Source organism: Harmonia axyridis, chromosome 1, assembly GCF_914767665.1.
Source record: "Harmonia axyridis chromosome 1, icHarAxyr1.1, whole genome shotgun sequence".
In the NCBI taxonomy this organism is placed as follows: Eukaryota; Metazoa; Arthropoda; class Insecta; order Coleoptera; family Coccinellidae; genus Harmonia; species Harmonia axyridis.
Window position 1 is genome coordinate 80,562,260 of NC_059501.1, and position 18,853 is coordinate 80,581,112.

General features: G+C 35.8%; 1 protein-coding gene and 1 non-coding gene across 3 annotated transcripts in view; one reads left to right on the plus strand and one right to left on the minus strand.

Annotated features, from left to right (window-relative positions):
* Window positions 1-18,853, plus strand: part of LOC123671082 (calbindin-32) — a 151,009-nt gene that overhangs the window by 25,302 nt on the left and 106,854 nt on the right. For both annotated transcript variants that reach the window (XM_045604746.1, XM_045604747.1), the window contains exon 2: window positions 18,096-18,135. The gene's annotated coding sequence lies outside the window, so the exon portion shown is untranslated. The remainder of the gene's footprint in view (window positions 1-18,095; window positions 18,136-18,853) is intronic.
* Window positions 6,697-6,770, minus strand: Trnat-ggu. The gene has a single exon. It is a non-coding gene; the product is annotated as a tRNA-Thr (tRNA).

An 18,853-nucleotide genomic window follows, 5' to 3' on the forward strand; every position in this document is an offset into this window, starting at 1 on the left:
GTTCACGAGTAGTAAGGTAAGCAGTATCATCCTTTAAAGTAACGCAAATTTACTACCCTCCCAGAATTCTGCGGAACCTTAGAGAAGGATGAAATATTGAAACTCAAGCAAATATAATTTTGCGCCAATGTTCTAGTCAGTAGCTCACTCTCATTAAGTGTCAATGTCTTTCATTTAGTGTTGTTTTATTGCTTCTAGAGTGGAATAATTTTCAGATCCCAAACCTAGAATTTCTCTAATGTCACCAATCGTTCTAAAATTCATTAAGATCTCAGAAATGTAATTCTTGAGATGTCTTCAAATGTCATTTTTCAATTCACTCACCTGAGCATTATTCCACTAGTCATCAGGCAACCTGCATAATGTAAAAGAAGTTGTGTGAAGTTTAGATTTACACGAGTAATTGGTATAAAGAGTCACAAAAATACTGCAGACTTTACACCCTGCAAAAAGATTGAATTCAATCGAGCTATTGGTATAGCGAGTGACTAAAATAATACAGATTTTACAATCACTCTGCTTAGAGATAAATATTCACACGAGTTATTGGTATAACGAGTGACAAATATACTGCTTATTTACACTAACCCTACATAGTGTTATTGTTATATAACGAGTAATAAAATTTTTCAATATGCAAGGAAAGTGAGAAATTTTTAGTATATTTGTCACTCGTTATATCAATAACATTATGGAGGGTTAATGTGAATAAGCAGTATATTTGTCACTCGTCATACCAATAACTCGTGTAAAATTAATCTCCTTGCAACTTCTCTACTAGTAAGTAATTACTTAATTAAATAATTACGATCCAAAACAATTACACTATCATAGTAAGGTAAGCAGTATCATCCTTCAAAGTAACGCAAATTTACTACCCTCCCGGAAATCTCCGAAACCCTAGAGAAGGACGAAATGAAACATGGTCCTGCGACGTCAAGGAGTGCACAGTGGACTAGAGCATATTAACGTAAGTCCTTTACCAGGCATTTGAATAATCTCCCGATTCGTGCCTGGGAATACCCATGTGACTGGAGTTATTCCCGGCTCCAGATGAAGGTCGGGAGAAATATTCCTGATGGAGATGGGGGACGCTATTCGGGGGTATAATTCTCCCATTCACTCCTAGTTTATTTGGGGGAATGCAAGCGCAAACGGCTGATGGGATAACCTGGATCTCTGTCAGGGAGAAAGTCGGGAACTCAACGACGTTGGGGAGATGTCTAATACAAAAGGTGGAAGTGATAACGTGGGAGATACATTTTTGGAGACATCGATTTGAAAAATTTTTCCTCATCTGGACATAGGATATGATGCTCCTTAAAATTCATTGATATTTTGAAACTTTCTCCTATTTGCTAATGATCACGAAAATAATTTCTCTACTGATAACGAAAAGTGATGGTTTATCCATGTCTTGGTCCGGGTTTCACAGCCCTGTTTCAATGCCATATGTCCCTTCTCAGAGACGGGATGATAAAGAAATTTAGCATCGAAAAAACCTTAATTACGGTACTAAGTAGAAAAGAAGATTGGGAAAAGGAATCCACAGTCCCAGTTCTTAGAAAAATACCATCAAATGGTACACAGATGGTTCCAAATCCACGACGGCGGCTGGCGCGAAAGTATTCGAGACTGGTACCAAATGCTCAATATCGCTAGGCCGCTGTCTAAGTGTCTTTCAGGCAGAGATTCTTGAAATAGAAAGATGTGTAGAAATTAACCTAGCAGAAATGTTATATAGTGATACATTTTGATAGTCAGGCTCCAATCAAAGCAAAACTCACATATCATCGATTCTAAGATGATATTGGAGTGCCGAAGAAAACTCAAGTATAACAAGGTCTTTTTAATCTGGGTTCCTGGCCACTGGAGAATTTGTGGGAATGAAGAGGCCAACACACTTGCCAGAAAATGAGCACAAACAACCTTTCTGTGACGTAGACAAATGTACCTACAAGAAAGAGTTTCAGGAGAAGGAAGAAACCGAAAGATAAATACTCTGTCGGAATTTTCCTAGTTTGGATTACTCCAAAAATTTTCTTCGAAACTTTGACACTACGAGATCCAAGAAGTATCTGGATCTTAGAAAAAATATGCTACACCTCCTCACTGGATTCCTCACAGAGCCTTAGGAATCACCTCATGAGAATGGGTCTAACAGAAAATGACGAGTGCAGATTCTGTGGAAAGGAGAAAGAAACTCCGGATCACCTGGTGAAGGAATGCCTCGCCATCGCTATCTAACGCAAAACCTGCCTTGGACACGAAACTTGTAGAAGTGAGATATTAGCCTCCTTGAAGCCATCCCAGATATTGGAGTTCATTAGAACTCTGGAACTGGAAGGCGAGCTGTAAATCACGTTATGGAGAGAATAGCTCCGATGGGGGCACAATAGACCATTAGGTCGCAGTGAAACGGAACCTCCTTAATTGAATCTAGTCTTATCTAATGACATATGTCAATCAGAACTGTCATCTGTTATATGGATCGTTTATTCACTGCTGAACGCGAGGAAATTGTCAGAACTCACAACAAAATAATGATTCTGTAGTAGGTATATTTGGTGCATAACGGGTATAGTATGGTCGACATATTCGTCCATCTGAGCGTACAATTGATAAGTTAGGAAAAAAATTCGAAGAGACTGGGTGTTTCTGATTTCTTCAGGCCCAAAAATCATCGAAATACACGCTGGACCGAAGATATTGCTGCTGTAAGTGAAATTGTTGAAGAAGATCCAAATTTATTAATTCCTCTTCACGCACAACATTTGGGCCTTTGTTACGGTACCTTATGGTGTATTTTGCATCTGAATTTGCATCTCCATCCTTATAAGTTCAACTGACACAAGAACTTCAGCCAGCTGACCATGGAACGCGTAGAAAATATGCAGATTGGGTGCTTGTACAGCAACGTGAATCCTTATTACCAAGTTCATTCAGTTGAATGAAGAAGATTTATTTGGGTACAGAGAATATTGAAAATTAACGGTAAAATTTTTTTGAATGAATAAAATCAAAGAAAAAACGAAATACACATTGAAGATTCTATTATGAAATTGCAATCGCTATCAGAACAGAAGTGATGAATGAGAGATATTTTGATTTTCAAACAGATGTGAGGTGTTAACATATTTATGGGTTGTAGAATTTCCGATATCTGGCTAATGAATTAACTTGACTCAGATCTTTATATTGGTTCCGTATTATGTAATTAATGATCTCCTCAGTTGTTTCTATGAATATAATTCCAATGCTATTCCTCTCCTTTCGATTTGTTGGGACAGTTGTATTTATCTTATACCTGAATCTCCCATCACAATCGTATTTGTGTTGTTTAATTCGCAGTTTAAGAAGTTTTTTGGATTGCCTTATGCATGTTTTATAATCTAACAACTACATGTGATCTATTTTTTTTTTTAATAAAATGATTCATCACCTCGTCCTTATTAACTAACACAAATACTATAGCGATGAATGATTCAAAGATAAGGAAAATGCAACATCATTTCACGTATACTGAAAAAAAAATGAAACCCATGTATCTACATAATGAATCTTTTTTTTTTTCAACTTGAATAGTATCATTGAAACAGTGCAACCAAAACAAAAAACGAGAATATAACTGTAACAAGAAACAACTGCCGTTTGTGCAACTGCAATTTTCCCAACAAACCCGTAAAGTAGAATAGCCTGGAATCGAATCTTTATTCTAATCAGGATCGATATCAGTAGCTATAAACGGGATTACAGGAGAATACAACGGGATATTCTGGTGTTTTGGACCTGGAACGCAATCAGGAAGCGAGCGATCCAGGGAAACTATTCTGAAAAGGGGAATATTGTCGATGCTAAAAAGATTACGCGGGAGATACACATAATATGCATGGTGTTTCTAAATTGGAGGTGCAAATGATAATGAAAGATTCCTGGGATGATTAAAAAAAACTCCTATAGATATTGGTCCGCAATTTTTCGAAACGCAGGTTGTTGAAGTTTGATCAATTTTAAATTCTTCTGATAGCATCTCCACAAGATATTCAACTGAAATTTGGCATAGCTTTTTTCCTCCCGATTTTTTTTTGTGATGTTGAAAGAAACTGTGATCTAGCAGAAAACATTTTGCTCACTTGAAGATTTACTATATTTCCTACCGAAAGAAGTTTCAAAAATTCTCCAGAAATCCTAAAGATAATCCAAACTATCATTAAAATCCAGTAAAGTAAGAGGAATAAATTAATCATTATTTTCGCTGCTTATTTTTCAGATGTGTAGCAAGGTTCCGTTTAGTTATCAAAACATCGAATTTTATTTTCTTTCTATTTTTTCCAGAAGTCACAGTCTACTTTACCCAGATATTGAGGTTTTCTTCAGTTTTAAACTAACTTTTGTGAATTTCAATTTAGGTATAGAGTTGGCTGAAGTAACTTCACTCTTTTTACACGAAAAATTGACTGAAAGAATAAAAAAAATTAGTTGTAACTCGAAAATCTTGAGTTTTGATGAATTTGAGTTGTCCAAATTTATGATCTTCTCATAAACACCCTGTACATTTTTGGTCCAGATCCCAAAAAGTCTAATAATACCACGTATTGGTAAAATCGAAAAAAAAAATTTTTTTCGAAAAAACTTGTTCTGCTGAAATATAGAAAAAAATGTGATTCCTCGAAACAATTTTTTTCATGAGGATCCCATTAACTCCTGAACCGTGGATTTTATTCCCAAGTTAGTGCATATTGCTGAAATTTTAATCAAATAAGCTATCTAATGATGCAATTGTTGTATATTGGGTGTGCCATTTGAAATAACAATGTAGTAGGCTGTTTCGGATATAACCAGAATTTGTAGAGGTCTGAAAGTATTTCAGGAAAAAAGATAATTGGCTCAAACCCCTATATGCAAATTTTCAGAACAAAATTATATTTAGTTCTCCATAAACGTCTAATAGGCCATCGAGGTGTATCACCAATTATTGTGAATAATTGAAAAATCTAACCCTGGATTCGAAATTCTCTGATCAATAGATGAGTGGAAATGACCAGTTGACCCAACATCACAGCTTCTTTACCGCAAAATCCCAAGCGAAAACTTCAAAACAGCCTCAAGTGGAACCAATGAACGTCAACCAAAACCTAGTTACAAATTGAAAGCCAGCATAAAAAAATAACTTTAAAGTTCAGGTTTCAAGGCGAAGTTCTGACGAAGTTATCCTTTTTAATTAGCGCCATTCATTTGGCAGCACTGGAGCTTTCGTGCGGTTACCTCATGTTTTCTAACACGTTTATCACAACTAGCCTAGTTCACCCTTCACGTCCATTAGGTCACCCTCTTTAGTCGGGTTTGTTAAAATGAGTGAATTTCATTTCTTGAATTGAAAGGATAATGAGAGAGGGAAAAGTTTACGTGTTCATGAAGTATTTTGCACTGTGAATTTTTCTGAGTAAAATAGCCTTAGTATAATACGTATTTCCTAAATGGATGTGGATATTTGAGGAGAAATATTCATACATTATTTTGAATTAAAAACTTCATAAATGAACATAAAGATCAATTTTCAAATTACAAATTGTAATAAATCCGGAAGATTCAAAATGTAACGAAAAAAGGGCATGCGCCATTGACTAGTTGGTTCCTCAGAATCATCAGAATATTAGGAAATAGAAAAGTACGCGGAATAGACGGACTACAAAATCAAGCAATAATTAAAAATTTACCAGGAGAGGCTCGAGATGAAATCGTTGAAATATCCAGATACATACATAAAACAGCATATTATCCAAGCAAATGGAAGAGGCAGATACAATCTTGATTTGGAAGAAAGGAAAAAAAAGAAAAGATCCAATATACTATCGACCCATAAGCCTATTATCGACAACAAGTAAAGTTATAGAAAAATTAATTTACAGGAGATTATCAGATTTTGTAGAAGAAAAGAAAATAGTTCAGATCACCATTTTGGGGTCGCAAAGAGCATTCAACGATTCATTAGCTGGTACGACTCACAGAAAACATTGTGGAGCAAATTAATCTATATACAGATAGTAGTGCAATATTTCTGAATGAAATATTAATGAAAACCTGAATAATAGTTGATGAAAACCTGAATAATAGAAAATTTAGAGTAAATATCGATAGTACAAAGTCGACGATTAGAGAAATTCAAGCCGGAGTTCCCCGAGGATCGGGGATAGGACCGCTGTTGTTCAACTTTTACATGGCTAACATACCGATAATGAATAGATGCAAGATAGCCCAGTTTGCCAATGACACAGCTATTTACTATCACAGTAATATGTGGAAATCAAATACTAGGCAGTTACACATAGACCTTTTCTTTTTTTTGCCCTGAGGCAGGGGGAAAGCTAATACCATCTACAGCGGCGAGCCGGGATGATGTTAAAATAAACTGATGGAATACTTCAAGGAATGGAGATTCAAAGTGAATACGACGAAAACAGTTGTAATCTACTTCGGAGGAAAGAGAGAGAAAGCAGGAAACGCTAAAATAGAAAATCAGACCATAAAATGGAAAAAGGAAGCAAAACATCTGGTGTAACTGTAAATAAAAGAATGAACTGTAGCAAGCAGATGGAAGAAAAAAAAAGTCGAAGCAATTGCACGGGAAACTCGAACCACTGCTGAACCCAACAAGTAAACTTGGCTCACCACAGTTTTTGATTGCGTAAAAATTACCTCTTCGAACGGGACTCGAACCCGCAACCTCTGACTCACCAGTCCAGTGCTCTCACCAACTGAGCTATCGAGGTAGTTGAGAGTTCCAACAACATATTGAGAACCACTAAGGGTTCGAGTCTCTTTTGAGGAGGTACTTTTTCCGGAATAAAATATTGTCTCTAAGCCATTACACATATTTTATGCTGTTATAATTGAACTCAGGCATTTACCGAATTATTTTCTAGTTCTGGTTACGCTATCAACATGAAATTTCACATGAGGCTCAAATGAGGTTTCATTAGACTTCCTGATACGACCTATTATCTCGATACAATATGTATTTTTCAATCCAATAAAAAACAAAAGTCAAACGGCTATATTTATGGAATCCCTAATAATATCTTGCCCATCACTAACGAACCTAAAGATGTATTCAAGATCAAAACCTACCTTCTAAATTCCTAGGTTCTTCAGTTCAAAAGTTTCTTGGATAGACTCGTCATCAGTGAGTCAAACTGTAACATTTGAGACCGTTCCTGGGTCTTAATTCGAAAATTACAGACATTATGGTTGAAAGAGAGCGATTGGTTAGGAAAACGAATGACGTTGATGAAATGATAGTTTCACGACTGTTTGTCCTATAGTATAATTCCCCTATTTTTATTCTGAAAAATTAATGAATCAGTAGTAATCTAAAAATACGATCGATCAATGAAAACAACTTTCATAATCCCCTAGAAAATCTCTAGGAATAAAGAATCCAAATATTGTACCGTCAAACCAAACCGAAGAGGGTAACAACACGAAGGCACAAATCCAATACTGGATAAGGAATTTATATACCAAAATTGACGGTCTCTTGCTGGAAATTGGCTTGGAAAAACCCAGACGTCTGACCGATACCGATGCCAATTATCCCATTACTCAGTAAGACGCGCCAAACTAGAACATAACCCATAAAACTCCTATTGTCTACGCGATATCTGGCCCTTCGAACCTGGATCATCCGATCGAAATTAGAATTTTTACGTTTGGTCATTCGCGCCTCTATCGATTCTGTCTGGAGTTCTGTTTGCCTTGTTTATGGGAACTCGATACGCCAATATTTATACGTCGAGTCGAGTGGGAGTTGCCAGTGTGTTGAATAAAATAATACTTGACGAGAAGACACCGGCATTTATTCTTGAGATCATAAATTTATGAAAGTAAATAAACTGTTGCGGAAATCGGTGATGGTTCGGTTGAATCTGAGGAAACTGATAGGTTGTTTACGTTCCGGTCAATGTTTACAGCATTCCACATTGTTTCGAAACTATTTCACGATTTTTTGGACGATTGTTTCTCGAAGAGATCATCAAAATTTCATTCAATTTAATGTATTGATAAAATAATAAAACTAAGTAATTTCCACTTTACTCTTAATGTTTATCATAATTTTTTCGCCATCACTGTGGCTTCATCAGGTTACATTTTAATTGATGACAAAACAAAGCTAGTAGACAATTTCATATAGTTAAAAAAAAATTTGAACGTTGAGGTACTAAAATAGGACGTAATAGACTTCACAGGAATATTTGACATTTACCGCATGGGATTTCCAAAATATCTGACGACAATATGGAAATAAGTTTACATCTGTTCATTCAAAATAATAATTTTGGAATTACATCTGTGTTTTTCGAGAGATTCTAAGAGCATTAAAGCGGTACATAGTGGTACAATATTCGGAATTGTGCAATAAATATTCAACGTGTGTGTGTTATATTTTACAACATCACTTTTTTTAGAGCTTTAGAACTTTAAATTGCAATAAAACAACGATGGATTATTCGATTGACATGAATTTCATTTATCCGCAAGATAATCTTGTGGCATTACATTTTAAATATGATTCCTAGCATATGACCGTCAAGGCTGGCTCGGATGTAGTCCAATCTGGACGTCCAATTTTCGATGACTTTTTCCAACATTTGTGGCCGTATATCGGCAATAACACGGCGAATGTTGTCTTCCAAATGGTCAAGGGTTTGTGGCTTATCCGCATAGACCAATGACTTTACATAGCCCCACAGAAAGTAGTCTAGAGGTGTTAAATCACAAGATCTTAGAGGCCAATTCACAGGTCCAAAACGGTCCCCAAACGTGTCTTTCAATAAATCGATTGTGGCACGAGCTGTGTGACATTTTGCGCCGTCTTGTTCGAACCACAGCTCCTGGACATCATAGTTGTTCAATTCAGGAATGAAAAAGTTAGTAATCATGGCTCTATACCTATCACCATAGACAGTAACGTTCTGGCCATCATCGTTTTTGAAGAAGTACGGACCAATGATTCCACCAGCCCATAAAGCGCACCAAACAGTCAGTTTTTCTGAATTTTCTGGATGGTGTTTCGACATACACTTGAAAATCAGCTTCACTCCACTTGCAGCAGTTTTGTTTGTTGAAGTAGCCATTCAACCAGAAGAGCGCTTCATCGCTCAACAAAATAAAATGGACGTAGTGCGCGATACGTATTCCGCACAGAACCATTATTTTCGAAATAAAAGTGCACTATTTGCAAGAGTTGTTAAGGCGTGAGTCTATTCATGATAAATTGCCAAACTAAACTGAGAATAAATCACTTGACAGCTGTTAAAGCGGTCGTCATCTTGAACAGTAATGCCAACTTAAAGTTATATACCTCGAAAAAACACCCTATAGGTAATGCAAAATTTTCCGCATTGCACAATAAATTTCTAATATTTTTGATTTCGTACAATATAATGCGCCATCTTTCATTACCAGAACCACACGTTCAATATTATTGAAGAACTCCCAATATTGTAAAATATTGTTGTACGTCTATGGTCGCTTTAGTCTTGTGCCTTTATCGCCATGTGGATAATTTCGAATTTTCTTATTACAAATGGTTCTCACAACAAAAAGCTTCTTCATATAGAAAATGAAAGCACAAGATAAATGAACATAAGAGAGGCATCAATTATCTCTATGAATACTAAATAAATACTGATTTTATCTCTGTAAACAAACCCAGAAATCAGAATTCATGGGAGACGGTGATTTCAGATATCTGGTATTTTGCTCTGAATTGTTAGCATTTCTTGAGAATCACAGGAAATTTTCAATTAAAATTAAGCTTCATTTGAGGTTGACAGTCATTCCAGAGTACATTCCTTGGGAAGGACTTCGAAACTATGTTAGCATAGTTATCTAACAGTTTCAATTAATACCTAGAGCAATTTTGTCACCGTAAAATTCAATTCCTAAACGTTTCCAAAAACTACGATAAATCAACATTTCAAATAGGAACTTCTAGGATGGACTCTGTGCTAACTTGTGGAAGGGCTGGAGAACCTCAATATTTTCGGACTTTTTTCGGTTTTTGCTTATAACTTTCAACTTGATTAGTTTTCGACCATAACGTTTAATCTCAAAGTTGTAGATAATTGAATTCCTTATAATTTTGTTTGCCGAAACTTCTTTCTAAAACATATATCAACCGAGATACAGGCAATCAAAATTAGAGGGATTTTCTCCAAATGCCAAAAATTTGCAGAAACAAAGATTCTGACTCGGTAACAAACAATTACCAGCCGTTCTATGGTAATTCGTAGTACTTACACATCAATATCGACATATTAAACATAAGGAGGAGGAGAAGTGGTAGCTTTGACTAAAAGCCTTTGTTTATGTAAAGAGTAGATATTTCAATGTTATCGTGGCATATTATCACCTTTCTGTGAATTCCTATTAACCCATAATTATTTTGAACCTTGATAATCAGATCAACTGGATAAAATCAATAAATAATAACCAAGAATTAATTGAAAATAATGATTGTATATAACCCGAAAAAAGTCCAAAAATGTTGGGGTTCTTCGGCCCTCCTCAAGTTAGAACAAGGCCCTCGTGTTGGATAACTTGACAGAGTCATCCCACAAATTCTGAACAATCTGTAGAAGTTTCATCAAGTTCGGAATTTTTTCCAGCAGACCCCACTTTTTTTGCTTTGACTACTGGACTAAACATTTGATCGACTATATCTCAATTGATATAAGGTTCACGAAAAAGTTTGAGAAAATAAAATTGTAGAGAATTCAATGATCTACAACTTTAAAAATGGACGTTCTTCTGCCGCCCTCAAGTTATCACAGGGTTCTCGTGTTGGATAACTTGACAGAGTCATCCCACAACACCCCCGAACAACCTGTAGAAGTTTCATTAAGTTCATTAAGTGTTTCCAGTAGACCCACCTTTTTTTATTTGCCAGCATAACCGAAATAAAAACTGCCGGACCCTTCAAGCCCAGATATTCCTCAAATACCCAAGCGAAAACGATACCCTTAAGCGAAACCTGAAGCGTCTCCGTTCCAATGACGAAATAAAACCAGATATCGAAGATCGCCTGACTCAACAGTGCTATAGGAATCAATTTGGCAATCTCATCCATACTAAATCTCCATTTACATCCGAAAGAAACGATCTGCCATCGATATTCCTCCTTTAAAAATAGAACATTCAAATTCTGTTACGCATCATTCAAGTCCTGTTCAATCACTATTACAACCAATTCGTTCAACATATAAAATTTGACACCGTGTTTTACGGTCGCCATAACAAATGACGGGATGTCTGGGCTGGACCACCTGCTGCTCTGGCCGTTGCCATGGGACCATAAATCCCGGTATGATCGAGCGTTATGACGCAACATCAAAACGGATTGAGCACCGGACGTCCTGTTCTGTCGATTGAAAGGGGAAGTGGGGAAATTTCTATGAAGAGATGGGGGATGACCACGTTAATTATTGTATGGATGGTCCAGAGTGCCTAGGAATCGATTTTAGCCTTGAAAAGCTGGAAGCGGTTTAGCCAGTAAGGAAAGGTATGGACTAGATGGGAGATTGTATTGCACTAATGGGTGCAATTGATGTTTATGATTCGCTGGATGGTATTGATTTGCGTTTTAAGTTATGGGTATTTAGCGTACAATTCCATTCAGTTTGAATAATAACCCTATTAATTTCATACAGATAATTTTGATTTAATATGAATATACATAATGTAGTAATGGGTTATATGAATACAAAAACGATAGCTCCGAGGATAACAACTGAAGTTATAGTAACCTTACTCTAATCCACATGATCTTTATATACTTTGGAACACTTACAACTTCAAGGCATAGTCTTTTCCACATAGTATGAAGTTTTCTGAGTTCCCAGTGAACATACTACTTTACTGATGTTCTGCAGTAACTGTATAAAAGATAAAGAGAATCTTAAGAACAACCGAGAGATCCTAAGAACAATAGTAAAATGCACACTGAACTATTGGTGGAGGAATACAGCCATAAGAGAAAAGTATCAAACAGATGATATCGTAAGGTGTATAAGACGAAGAAGGAGGGAATGGGACCAGCACATTGACTGAATGAGTCCATACAGGTTGGCTAAGATTGCAAGAGACAAGAAACATCACGGAAGAAGACCCTTAAGAAATCCACCAAAACGATGGAAAGATAGCTGGAAATCTACATCCCAAGAAAACAAATGCATAAGTAAACTGGAACCAAACGACAAAATGTGTCTTCTTCAAGAAGAAGAATCTTCATAAGAGTTCAATCACTTATAATATGTTAAAGTGGGGAAAGCACTGACGTGGAGTAAGGTGCTTACGATCGCGTGTTCATTCATGTGCCAATGGCACCCTTGAATACCACAAATATACCCATATACAGTTCTGCTGTCTCCAAAGGTGCATAAGCTCATGGGTTAACGAGTGGTTAGAAGCTTCTGGCTTCACGTAGGTGATTTTCTGCTTTTTTTTATTCTTTATTTGCAGACAGAACCCAGTTAGGATCTAGATATTAAAATCTACTGCTTTCCTAAGAGAATTTGTAACTGATAAATCATCAAACCCATAAATATCATTTGCATCGACCAATAATTAAATGGTCTGAACATACGAGAACATAATTTCAATTTGTTTCTGGTTGAATCAGCTCTTCTGATAGACGTCGACCATTTCTCCCTTAACTTAGGTAGCTCATTCAATCGCTTAGAATGAGTGGAATTGAGTATGGCAGCAGTTCTTAAACATTTCACATTGCTTCGAAGTCTCTTACCATCACAATTAATCATGTAACCAAACGATGGCATGATGTTAGTGATAAAAACGAAGAAGTTTTCATAGTGGGCAGTTTTGATGCATCTACTTCGATATTATTCAACAGTGAATATTACATAACGTTACTGTTGAGTCAGTGTATAAATTAAGATACAACACCCTCAAATGCTATAGAAACAATTTTCGTTCACCACGAAAATATCCCTTTTTACAAATCGATGAAAAAAAATTGAACTGATAGAGCGATTCCATCTTCTTGACCTCCCAGCTCATTCTCCAGATCTGGCTCAAAGAGTCAAAGTAATTACTAACTCTGCGGACCAACGTCTGTTAACCCACACATTGTGTGTACTCAGCCTTATATAACGAGAAAATTATGGCGTTTATAGTGGTCGAACACGTAACGTAAAACGTCGACCACGTCAGGAAAGTTTATAGCTGTTGTCAATACTGAAATAGTACGTGATTTATGATATATTCATTGATTTTAATCATTAACGAGCTTTGAGAGCGTCCGAGGGGTTATACGCCCTTCAATAAAATGGGAATTTTGCGCCATTCATATTATTCGAGGACGTAATATTGGCGTCAATGTTTCACTTTGAGAACATCCAATAAGTTAAATGTCATTGAAATATTCTGAATATTGAACATGTAGTTTTTCGAATACACAATAGACATAATATTCTCAGGGCCAGTTAGGGGTGAAACATAGAAGTGGCTGTTTTAGGCGCCCCTAATTGAGGGGCGACAATTCGGCCTAGTTTGTTCATACTTCATCATTGATTCTTAAAAACTACATAGAGGTTGTTTGGCTCCGCTGTGTTTGTCAACATTTTCTCTAATAAAAATCTCTAACCGCCTTCACTGAGCCACCTGTATAATAAATAACACATGACAGCCCAACCAATATAAACAGTATTACCTACTACCCTCATTGAAAGAGGGATAAAATCATTAGGTATTTCACGAAAATCAACATATGGAAAATTCCTACCATTTTGTATTCGAAACTAGTTACTGTCAAATGCAAAATATTTTCAGCGGAATACATGTTTGGATTTCTAATTCTAATAAGTTTTGGAAGCAATACTGAAATTTTACATACCGCCCTTTGTATATTGTGTTGTGATAGGTGAATTCAAATATAGGTTATTCTAACTCGCCTCAGTGTGCCTTATCTACCCTTAGCTTCCGCCTATTCACCAATGAATCACCCTGTATACATATAGGTTTATGGATCAAAATATTTTATAGAAAATTGTTCGAAATCTCTCAACAGATCTGTGTTGAACACATATCTGTCTAAAAGCTTCAATAAAATTGAAACCAAACGGAATTAATATATGCTGCAAAAAGTGATTTGCCGGGATAAATATAAGCCAGAAACAATACTGCTTCTTATAGTATAAATAAAGCTCCTGCAGCAATATTCTAGCTCGCCCATTTCATGAAGCTTTCAAATTGATATTCCCCCTTATCTTTATGTCCAAAATATTCAATTTTGCGGGCTTGTTTGAAGCCAAGGAAAAAGAGAAAGTGCGCTTAGATGAGATTCATACGTCATAAAAATATGGGTTATAGTGTGAGAAAATGCGAGGGATATTCATTTAATATTTACTGAATGAATTTCCCGAATAACTGAACGTACTCGAATTGAAGACTCTACAGTTCACCAAATTCATTAAAGTCCTTCTGATGTTTTTATCTGAACATGTTGAAGTCACAATGAAATATTTCATTTCTATACCAACGTAATAATATTGTGTCTATCTAGTTATTAATACGGATTTCTTTAGTTTAAATATCTACACTAAGTATTAAATACATAAATATAGATTTTAGAAGCTTGAATTTATGATATCGTCTGATTAGAAATTATTCTAGAATTACACTTCAGCTAAATTTTATTATATTCTTTCCGAAAATTACCTCTTCTTTTATTTATCATACAAGTCCTGGATGAATTGCACAAAACATCAAAACATGTTGCAATAAGAAGAAATAAAGAGTCAAAACAGATCCTACTCGACATTTCTCACATTCTCCAAACACCCACAAAGACAGAAACCGTCGAGAAACCAACAAACAGGCCGATAACTCGAATTTATAGTTATCACTTATTGATTCTCCAATCACAAGAAATTCAATGAGAAACTTCCACAACACTCCCATCCCACAGGACCAACTCCTGTCGAAAATATCGACACGTAGTATCCTGCGGGCGCTTCTCCAGAAAAGCCAGAGGAAAAATTGGTAGGAAGGCTGATCATCTGAACGGAACTGAACAAATTGGTCCAAATCTCCAGACTGAAGGGAAATTATTGTTCGACTGAAAGGATCCAGAGTGGAATGAATCAATTGGGAGGATTTTCCTGCAGGGCTTGCAGGAATTTCCAGATTCGGGAAATTGGAGCGATGGAAAGCATTCTGCATGAGGCAGGATGCATTCAGGTAGAGTTTGGATTGAACGGTGCCCCCAAAACGCTCGTTTGGGATAAATATTTATAGGTCTGATGCAATTTGTGGGTATTCGATACAAAACTGTGGATTTCTATACTGCATTTTGAAAGTGCTCGTTCACATTGCCATTCATTGATCCAATTCAACATTTATAACATCAGCTGAAATGGAAGTTTTTATACATATAATGCGTATAAAATTGTACTGATTATGATATTATAAATCTTCTTCTTCTTCTTAATTTACGCCTAGGGCTTGTATATTCCACTTTAGTCATCGGTGGATGTAGATATCCAGGAGTCTTTCCAGCGCTCAGGGGGTCTGCCGACTGGTCTTCTGGTACCTAAGATTTCGTCTCGGGCTATCCTAGCAATTCTGCCTGCGTCCATTCTGCTGACGTGGTGGTTCCAATATCGTCGTCGTTTTCTTCCCCACTTAACTATGTCCTGAGTCTGGCATTCCTCTCGGATGGCTGTGTTCCTCTTCATATCTCTCAGCGTGTACCCAGATATGGTTCTGTCGTTCTTAGGATGGACTTTGTTCTCTTGTTATCTGCTCGAGTTTCTATGACTTACGTCATAATGGGTCGAACACAAGTTTTGCAGATCCTAGCTTTCGAATGTATACTCATATGTTTGTTGTTGAATATGACGTTGTGAAGTGCACCGGCAACCCTGCATGCTTTATCTGCCTGTTTACGAACCTCGTGTGTTCTATCTTGGTTCGAGGATATCTCCACGCCAAGATAACTGAACGACATAACTTGTTCTATAGGTTGGTGTACAATGACAAGATTGCATCGTTCTGGTTCTTTGCTTGTGATCGATATTTGCATGTTGAATTTGCTTGCTTCCAGGAAGAATGAGCAGTCTCTGTAGGTCATCCTTGCATTCATCCAAGATCACCGCATCATCGGCGTAGCAAACGATCTTTATAGCCACTGTGCTTAGTCTATATCCCATTCCAGAATTCTTGACACGATGTGGTATTTGGTCCATTATGATATTGAAGAGTAAGGGGCTTAGTGAATCTCCCTGTCTTATACCCGTAGGAGTTCGAATTTAGATGTTGGTTTACAGATATATGTGTAGAGTAATCAGTGTTGAGTTGTTTCACAATCTCTATTATAGGTGTTGGTAGTTGTTTATCCTTCAGAATTTTCATGACATCCTTGAGTCTTATTTTGTCGAAGGCTTTGGTGAGATCTATAAACCATAGGAAAGCAGGTTTTCCGTATTCTATTGACTTTTCCGTGATTTGCCTCAATATTAAGATGGAATCCAATGTTGACCTGTTCCTCCTGAACTCCTGCTATTCCTTTGATATATTATAAATCAAAAAATGAAAATAATAAAGAGAATGCCACGAATAACTCGATTCGCCTTTGAACAATGGAGACGGTGTAATGTTTAAAAGGCACGTACGTATTGAAACCCTGCTTCACTTATTAATAAAGAAATAATAAAGAGAAAGAAATGAAATGATCAAAAGTATCTTGTATCGGTAGAATATGAAAATTCCGGATCAAGTTGAAATAACGAATACAGAAAAAATATTCAAATATTCAGTAGTTTTATCTTGAGTGCCTGCCAAATACTCGAATAAACGAAAAAAAACATAAAAACTGTAAATATTTACCGCTACTTAGCCCCGAGCTCATCTTTCAAATGAATAATACAATATGGGACTCTTCAGTGTTGTCTAGTTACCTTTGAATTATTAATTTTGTTTTGAACTGATTATAACCCTCCAAAATCTCAAAGACGGTTTGTGATTATTTAGTCATCAATCCACCTCTCTTGCAAGAGAAAATTCAACATCGATAATCAATATTTCAAAATTTAATCTGCTACAAAAAAAGTGGAAAATATAAGGCAGAAATGAATATTGCCTATTGCAGCTCAAATAAAGCTGCCGAAGGAACTCTGGCTTGCTAACTCCGAGGAACACTCAAATTGATATTCTCTTTTATCTTTATTTCCAGAATATTCAATTCCGCGCTTTCAGATATGAAAGAAAGAAAAGTATGGTGCTTAGTTAGAATTTCTACTCTATAAAATATGGTTTATTATCTGAGAACGTATTCATTCATACTGAATGGATGAATTTTCATTACAACGAACATGAATTGAATAGATACTTTTTAGGAATTCTGAAGTGTTCACATTCAGGTAGCCTGAGTAACGTTTGCACTATTGAAAGTAAATCTATTATTCGTGGACTTTTACAAATGCATTTCGATATAGCAATAATAAAAATCAAACGATGTTGACATAATAAATAATAATATAAATACCTACTTAACATTATATCAAATGAAAACTTAGTTTTCCTTTCGATAAGCGATTGAATAAAACTGAGGTGCATATAGTTCATCCATTTATATTTTGGGGACCCTTCTGTTCATCTGTTAATAGTGAAAACCTAATCAACCGTCACCTAAGATAGTAATACAATCGGGACTCTTCAGCTTTGCATTGAAACATAAATTGCAAATTTCAAATTTGTTGAACATGTTGAAATATTTAATGAATATGAATTTTGTGTGTAGAAATTTGGAATGAAAACTAAAGTTTTCGACCAAGGTATTCTTTACCATCCTGCTGAAAGATCCATATTAAGATGTTGAGTTATTCATAGAATGAAATTGGTATTGGATAATCGTTAAATCGTTATTTGATGATATATTCTGAATAATTCGTAAAATATTGATCAAAACGCTTGGAAATTCAATAGTTGTTAGTGAATTGAAAATTCATATAATAATAAGATATCCAAAAATGTCATTAGTTTTTCACTTATTCAATGTTTCTTCTTTGTTACAGAAAGAGCACAGTGAAACTTATTTTCATCGTTCCTGAAAAAGTAAGTTTTTAACTTGAGCCTCTTACTTTTAGCGCCAATTTTGTTCATTATTCTATTCGATTTCATTGAAGCCAATAGTGAAATGGAATTGATCCAAATATGTAACCTAAACATATTCAAGGTCAACGAAAAACTTTCCAGTTTGTAATGATATGGGAGTTATAAAAGATCGATATAATAGAAAGCGATATGCCTTAATTGTTTTCGATGAAACAGAACTGACTTTTGATAGGATTTTATGGTGGACACATTTCCATTCAGCGATTCAATTTAATAATAACGATGTCCACATTGGAACCGAATAAGGTAGGGTAATATCAGACATAAATATTAGAAGGGGTCATAATATACATTGTCTACTATTTGTACATAAATAATTAAAGCTTATCACTCTCAGAAATGAGTTCGAATATCACCGGATAACATTATCATTTCAATCAATAACATATTCAATGTATTATTTCGGACTTGATAGTCCATCATCAATGTCAAGCAGCAATGATAACTCAAATTTCAGAAAAGTCTTTTGATAAAGATAGCACTAGTGAATTTCCGAGTTATAATTGCAACTAAACGCCATCTAATGTGCTCATCTTGAAACTGCATCTCCTGAAGTGGGTTTTTTAGCTCCGTTAAATATTCGACACGTGAGAATAAGGAAAACGTATTTTTCAAACATAAATGTGTGTGAATGAATGGTGCTGGAAGTTTAATTACC